Source organism: Fragaria vesca, linkage group LG1, assembly GCF_000184155.1.
Source record: "Fragaria vesca subsp. vesca linkage group LG1, FraVesHawaii_1.0, whole genome shotgun sequence".
Taxonomy (NCBI): domain Eukaryota; kingdom Viridiplantae; phylum Streptophyta; class Magnoliopsida; order Rosales; family Rosaceae; genus Fragaria; species Fragaria vesca.
The window spans coordinates 22,249,131-22,257,292 of NC_020491.1; positions in this window are offsets into that span (position 1 = coordinate 22,249,131).

Here is an 8,162-nt window from a genome sequence, read left to right on the forward strand (position 1 = left end):
GATCTTGTTCTCAGAACTGCTAACTGGGTAAGAAGACAAATGCCTGGTCCTTCCAAGTTTGCACCACAGTGGGAAGGCCCATTTGTTGTGAAAGAGTCACATAGCACTGGTTATTATCTCGCCTTGTTCATGCTAACGGCAGTGAACCTACTGACCCCATTAATGAAAAATGGCTCAAGCCTTACTACTGCTAGAAATCACAGGATGGAGCACCCTCTACCTTTCTTTCGTATTTAGTTTTGCATCCAGAAACCGCCTCCACTATTCCCTGTAATCACTTGCAAAGACACATCTTTCTGTACTAGTATCAGAAGCTTTTGTATGGTACATCGCCATGATGGTACCTGAATTTGTAGAACAAAATTTGCAATGTGAAATGAGGAGGTGTTTCCAAAAGAAATTCGCATTGCCTTTGTTTATTCCTTAAATCAGCAGAAGAGGTTGTGCAAAGAATACACAAGGGGGCTTAGAAAAAAAAATTTGAAATCCCAACAGCAGAGTATAAGTTCAGCAACAACCTTAAAACATGCAATTCCCAAAAGCAAAATCCAAGCAATGTCACCTACAACAATTACACAGACCTGTCACCTTTCCATAAAAGGGAATGAGAAGCAAAATCACCATAACAAATTTTCATTAGGAAAACTCCCATACATGCTTCAATATTCAAAGACCAAATTTTTCAAAACATATAAGCTCTCACATAAGTCTGAAACTGTTACAAAATATATATAAAGCTCAGGTGCTTCATATGAGAGCTACTAAAGTCACATCGATAATCAAAATCCAGGCCCTAATATAAGTAATGAGCAGCACGACTGTCGTCCTTCCAAGAAGACTCCAACGCACACTCCACAACAGAAGCCGGAACATCAAGTAGTGTAAATCCCAACTCACTCTGAGCTTTACCCAACTCTTCCTTAAGGCGTACAAGTTCCTTCTTCTTTTGCAATATTGTCACTTGCAAGGCACAAACTCCAGCACAACAATCATGACCCTTCAGGCCTCATAATGTAACCAAAATATTGTCGAGCTGCTTGCTTCAAGAAATCCAACAAAAACCCAACATTGAATCCAGCCTCCATAAAATCACGGCATGCATCTCTCCAAACAAGGAATATTTCCTCATTCTTCACCTGACAAGTTTCTATGCTAAGTAGCATCATTCTAAATTCCTCGATCAATTTATTTTTCTTCTTCAAGGTGTATCCCCGGTTGACCAAAATCAGGAGGTTTCCCTCGTAATACTTTTCAGAAAATTTGGTTAAAGGACTCACCAACTCTAAAGAAACTCTCATGCCATGAAACTCAGCGGTATCTCTATTCAATTGGGGCGCAATATCATCCATACTCAAGGGAGATTCGACATTAGAATTAAATCGGGTAGCAAAGTCATCCATGCAAGCCACCCATTCACTTGTATGTCCTCTTGCAGGCCGACTCGAGTCATGGTACTGAGCCTTGATAGTTGTTAGCTGGTCATCGACCGAAACATGCTCGCTTGACGGTGTGATCATTGTTGTGGTAATGTTATCTAGTGCTTGTTCAGGTACATTAAGTTCAGTTGGAGAAACACTTGTCAATGCATGTGTGGTCTCCTGCTCATTGAATCCATTTGTTGTTGTTTCCATCATTCCTGTGTCAATGGTCTTCTGCTCATTAAAATACATTTGTTGTCGTTTCCATCATTCTTGTATCAATGTCCCCCTCATTGAGTTCGTTCGCTGCCGTCTCCACAATTCTTGTATTTGTAACCTCCAAAGGTTGATCCTGCTCCTTGTACAAAATAAAAAGAAGTGTTAGAATGTGTGATCCTGTGAAATATGACAAGCTTTTCATATTCCTCATTACCAAAGGGGCAAAACAAGCATGAGAGCATTATAAAATTACTCAAGCAACTGTGTGGTCAACACTCAAAACATGCAAAGCTACATCTTAATTCAAAAGTCTAACACCAAACAAGCACCTACTTCTTCCAGCATCCATGTACATCCTTATTCTATTTTGAACAAGCATTTGTATATATGACAAAGTGTTTATCCATGAAAGTCCGAGCAATAAAAATAAAAAATAAAAAAAAAAGAGTTGGTTTAAGGCCATGCCATTCACGCAAATTATCCAAGCAATTCAAACATTCCAAATTACTCAAGATAAACAAGGCACCTGTTTATCACTCTCATGCTCAAGCTCATCGGATTTCATGTTAACCTGATCACCATTACTAAAGCTTTGCCGCTGTTATCCTGCAACAAAGAACCAGTTCTGGACTCCTTAAGAAAAAAAAAAATTGAGGGGTACAGTGGGAAAACAATTAGAAGTGATACTCACTTCATTGTCATTACTCATGCTTTCATCACTGTCATTCATGCCTTCATCTCTGTTAGTCTGCAGTAGAAAATTATTTTCAAATTTGTCAAGTAAAAAAAAAAGAAGGAAGAAGAAAAGAACAGCAGGGAGGTTATAAAGAAGATGATACTCACCTCATCGCCACTATGCATGCTTTCATCGTCATCACTTGTGTTTTCAACTCCACTGGTCTACAAAAGAGAATCAATTTCAAGTTGTGCCAAACAGAAGAATGATCTCATATGATTAACTACAAGTTCTACATCAACAAAAGCAAAGTACCTTGTTTGAGGAGTCAATGCGGCCCTGTTTGGAATCTTTCCAATGATCGTGTTCCGTATCAGACAACTTGATGTGAACTGGAGAACCATGAGGAGAAGAAGAGCTAAAGAACTTTATGTGATTGCTTCGACAAAGAGGGGTATTTGGATCCGATTCAAATTTCCTTTTGATGCCTTTTCTTGCTTTTGGGCCCGATACATTTTTCTTCTCTACATAATTAGAAACACTATCTGCCCAAGGGGTCGAAGCAGCCGCCTTACCTGCCTTCTTTCTCCTCCAAAATGGTGACTTTGGAGGAATTATCATCTTGACTCCTTTATGAGTTTTGTACATGAACTCTTCAAAAGCCACTTTAGGTTTGAAGTGGGATGAGGACTTCTTAGGGTGGTACTCCCTTACAACTTTATTATCACTTGAGTTCGTATCCCTCTCCTTTCCTTTTTTATCCATGGCCTCAGCTTCAAAGTTTTTAAAATGACAAACAATCTTCTTGATTCCATTATCATACACCTCAGTGTAAGGAAAGTTATGTTTCCTAGCATACCTCAAGACATTATTACAACTGGCTAGCCTATTGCTCGTAAGAGGTTTAAACATCATCCGGGGGTTGCCAACCTCCACAAACCGCCAAAACCTGTGCAACACACCCTTCCAATAACGGCTGTAGTTAGGAGAAGCGTTAGGATGCAAAATGTCTCCAGGTAACTATGATGGGATGTCTGCAAGTCTGCCAGAGAAATCATGAACACAATCAACTTCTCTAGGTGAAAGCTTCCTAGCCATCCCGATAGCTCTAATGGAAAGAGGGAGACGCACGGGAACCTCTTGAGAACAACTGAGTTGCCTCATAACCTTATCAAGATAATAAACCACCGGATTGAAAATTAAGGCTTCTTTGTCCTCGCCAAAGGAAGGAATAAAACCTATGTAATTAGTCAAGTAAAGCTCGACACGGCCCAAAGATGTTGCACACTGCTCTTTCCTACCAGAAAATGAAAATGCTTTGAAGCCATGCCTCTGGATATAAGGCTGCCGAGCAAAGTTCTCTGAATTATCCAACATTATTGGAGCAAACACTTTTTTGTCTTGCCTCCTTTTAAACCAGTGGCACAACAAAGGAAGCATCAGCGGCAGATATAAAACACTCTTGTCTAATATGCCATTGTTATACAATTCCAAAGATGAGCTCGAGGTTAGTAGTTTTACTTCCAAACACTTGAAGTGCTCCCAAATAAATGCCTGTAGAAACGTGGTGGAAACCAAAGTGGTGACTCCGGGCCGACCAACACTTTCTAGCTCATCAGCAACAATGAAGTCTAGTAAACGGTAAACATGACCAAGGAACAACGAAGCTAAAGGAAACCTATGACCTGTCACTATGGCAACCACCAGGGGATACACACACTGCTCGACGAACTCATAAGAGAATTCAATGGAAACATACTTGGTTAACCAAAGAGCAAGCGTGGCTGCCAAACAGCAACCCGAGTTGAAACCTTCGCCTGGGATTAGCACACCATCCTTTATGACTCCCCAAAAATGTTTCACCCAATTTGCAAAACGGCGGCTGCTCCCTTTAACACTAGAAGCCCCTGCTATAAGAATCTTTAACTTCTCATCATCACATGATTTGTCAAGAGTAAATCTAAAAGGAACCATGGTGCCAGTAATCGAAAGCCTTGTGATATTGAAGACATCCTCCAAGGTGGGAGTGAACTCTCCCCAAGCACAGACAAAGGTGTGCGTGTGAGGATTTCACCTCCGTACAACATGACGAAGAGTCTCGACATCCCTGTTAATGTCGCAACGAGAAGAAATAAATACGACAGACAAGACCCCAGCTCGTGAAAGTCTTTCTCTTACAGCTTCATCCCTTAACTCATAATCGACCCACTACGATCACCCTGTTACAACACCGCAAGGATAATCAAAATTTATGGGGACTGCTGGGAAGTCACCCCTCTCAATTAACAACCTGAAGATGCGCTCAAGGCTAACGTCTCTAGAAGCCTCATTAGCGTATGTAAAGGGACCCTTTAGACCATCATTAACCACGAAATGGTGATCAATCATGCTCAACACTTCAGGGGCCATAGTTTGTCAAAATCACTTCAAGAATATGCAAGGGCCTGCGTACAAAACAAGAGAATTTATATACGAAGCAAAAATATCAAACCACGCCATATATTGTTCGTAAGTAATCTGGAATTAAGGAAGAGACTAGGCGAAAATTGTTACAAACAAAACCCCATATCCAAAACCAAAAGTCTCTTATCATAGCCAAATCTTTCACCGTAGTAGTTATTCTACTGCGGAATGTGAACCTCTAATGCAGCAAAGACTTTTACTGCGAGCCTCATTCAAATCAAGCATCTATTATAAAGAAAAAAAATCTTGTAGTCTGAGCAAAGGTTTCTAACATAGAAAACAAGCCAAAAATCAAACCACCATGCAATTCTAGCTTTCAAGTAAAATAAGTCTCTCAGCAAATCAAGCTTATGCCATGCACATCTGACATCAGGCTCATTATCTAGATGCTACCATTAGATTTGCTTTCATTAACTTACTTTCGACCGACTATTGTCCCTAGTTCAAGCATACATCACTACATATCAAATTCGATTCTGATAATTATTTTTCAAGCCCTCTACCACTCATAAAACATTGTGGCATCGAACAGTGACCGAAATTCTACCCTAAATAGACACAAACATGTGTTTTATGAGCATCACTAACAAGAAAAAAAAACAACTTGTTTGCCTCCAAAATAGGTATTGTCCTATGTCTCTCTTCTTTTAAGCTTAATGGAAATGAAATGAGTTGTGATAATATGAGAATGTTTAAGCAACGAATTCTGCCATTTGTGAACTGATAATGTGAAAAGCAAAAACACATTAATTATTCTATTTAACAATAGTGAAACATGTAAATTTTTAGATTGGTTGCATTAGAGTGTTGTGAAGAGTACCATCGCATCATCATTAGCAGACAAGTTATGCTCGACTATGAAACAAGATGGTTCTTAGGAAGTTGAAGAAAGATTTAAAACTTCACGTCTTTTGCTTGTTGATTCTAACCCGTGAGAACTGTAGAGTCTAACCACTGAATTCCAAAAGTAGTTCTCTAGCGACTCCTTTTGTCAAGGGGACCGGGTCTTGTCAAAAGAGTTCGGCTCCCTTGAGGTTGCACATCAAGCTATTAGTAAGAAAGATCTTAATAAAGTATATTATTTGTTGTAAAAACTTTATATCAATGAGCAACAAATGTGGATGGAATAGTTAAGTCATATGCTAAAAACACAAAATAAGAAGAAAGTTCAAGCACTTATAACAATGGGGCTCAATCCATTACTTGTGCATGGTTTACTTTACTTTCTAAGCTTTATTTTTCAATTAACATTTGAAGAATTTTTTTGAATGGAAGGATAAAAGAGACGTCACAGAATGCAACGCGTCACTTGATGCAAATTAAACACTATCAAATTTACTTATGAACATGCATGTTATTTATTTTTTCTTTTGAGGAGAATGCATATGTTATTTCATTGGATTGTCTTATTTCAAAAGTTTCATAGACTATAGTGCTAACACAATATAGTTTTACATGACTAAGGTACAAATAACAGAGAAGTACAGTGAAAACTAAATCGTCAATGTTGCAAGCTAGCCTTAGTTCTCATCCTTGAGCGCATTCATAGTGATATAGGCAGTGTCAAATTTACTTATGAAGATGTTATTTAATACATATGTTACTTAGAAAAAGAATAAAAATTCCCTAGTGTACACAGTTTTTGCAATTTCTTATATGCTTTTATTTGTCATCCCTTAGGTGATCTACCAACACAAATAAGAACAAGACATTCAAACTAATTATATAACATGTTCCCATGATATTTAGAGTTGGTTTTAAAGCGTCAAAAAAATAATTATTTTGAAATCACGCTCATATAGTAGTCTTTAAGACGCATACGAAGCGAAAACTCGTGTTATTGTGGTTCCTTAAAAGTATATGCTCTTACGGTTTCTTAATTTTCACAATAGCATGATTTGAACCGTTTATTTTGTAATGCATTTGTGGGAAGAAAAGGGCACTATGGAGTTCATACATCTGGCACTGTTTGCTTCTTGTTCGAGCAGTGAAGTTAATTATCAGATGCATACACAAGAAAAAACCATAGATCGAGACACATAACACCTTTTAATCAAGGAACAATTGATTCCTTTCCTCGCATGACGTCACCAATTCTTCCTTTTCCTTAAGATTTACTTATTCTTTCTTTTTTTTTTTTTTTTGTAATATGATTGGTTGCATATATACAAAGAACGCGAACGACCTAATTATTTCATTTCTTCCATTTCTTGGACGTGGGAGGAATCGCTCTAAATGCTTAAGCTTTGAGCATATATATTATTCGACATGACATTTTGTTTAGAATTTCATGAAAGGAACAACCACCATAGATCCTTGAAGATGTCGAGAACGCTCAAAGCGACGACACCATTAAGCTCTCAGATCAAGTGGGTCGATAAAGGCCCACAAAACACTTCTGGTTGGTAGAGGGTCGAGCTTGGTTCATGTTTGATAAACTCATCTTGTCAAAAGCCAGCTAAGCCCAGCCATAAAACCCCGCCAATCTCGGCATGTAAAAGCACGTAAAATAATACGGTATTATATAAAGCATCTTTAGCAGTTCTCTATTATAGCTTTTTTGGTGAGCATGTTTAGTTTTTCATAAAAAAAAAAATAGTACCTACACTATACTGCTAAGAGCATCTTTAGCAGACACTCTATATTGGATCCTTAGCCATTTTAGAGAACATTTTCAGTTTTTGATCAATTTTACCAGCTCTAACAGAATCTTAAGTGACTCTAGCTCTATTTTAACCTTTAGCTATCTTGCTCTCTATAATTAGAGAATGAGATGAGCCTCTCTATAATTTATGTTAATTTATAGTATTCATTTTAAAACATTTTACGTAATATTTTTTTATTTAATCAATAATATAAATCACACTTTAGCTAAAATAGAGAGCACTGGTGTAGAGGTATTTCTAAAGTGGCTAGTCACTAAATGACTTTTTAGCTATTTTAACTAAAATTTGACAAGATTGCTAAAGATTATATATTTTTAATTCTTTATATTTTTTTAATTCTTTCTTTCAATAAGTTATTTATTTTAGACCAATTGTGGTCTCTAGGCGAGTAGGTTTACTTTCAAAAAAAGTTAGGTAGTGAGATGAGTATTCTCTTGTGTAGACTCAATAATTGAGCTAAACCTGTTTGTAATGACGATATTCGTTAATTGTTGCTGTTAGAGAACTCTGACGCAAGAATTGTTGTTAATGCATTCTTGCCATAGATAAATAATGAAATTATCTATTATATATATATATAGGAATTCTTAGGTGCGGACGTCCGCACCAAAGTTTTAGTGCGGATTTCCATTTTTACACCACTTTCCGATCGAATTTCCACAAACTTCCTTCTAAACATATCTAGATCATCTTGTGTAGATCATCTCTGCAAAATTTCAG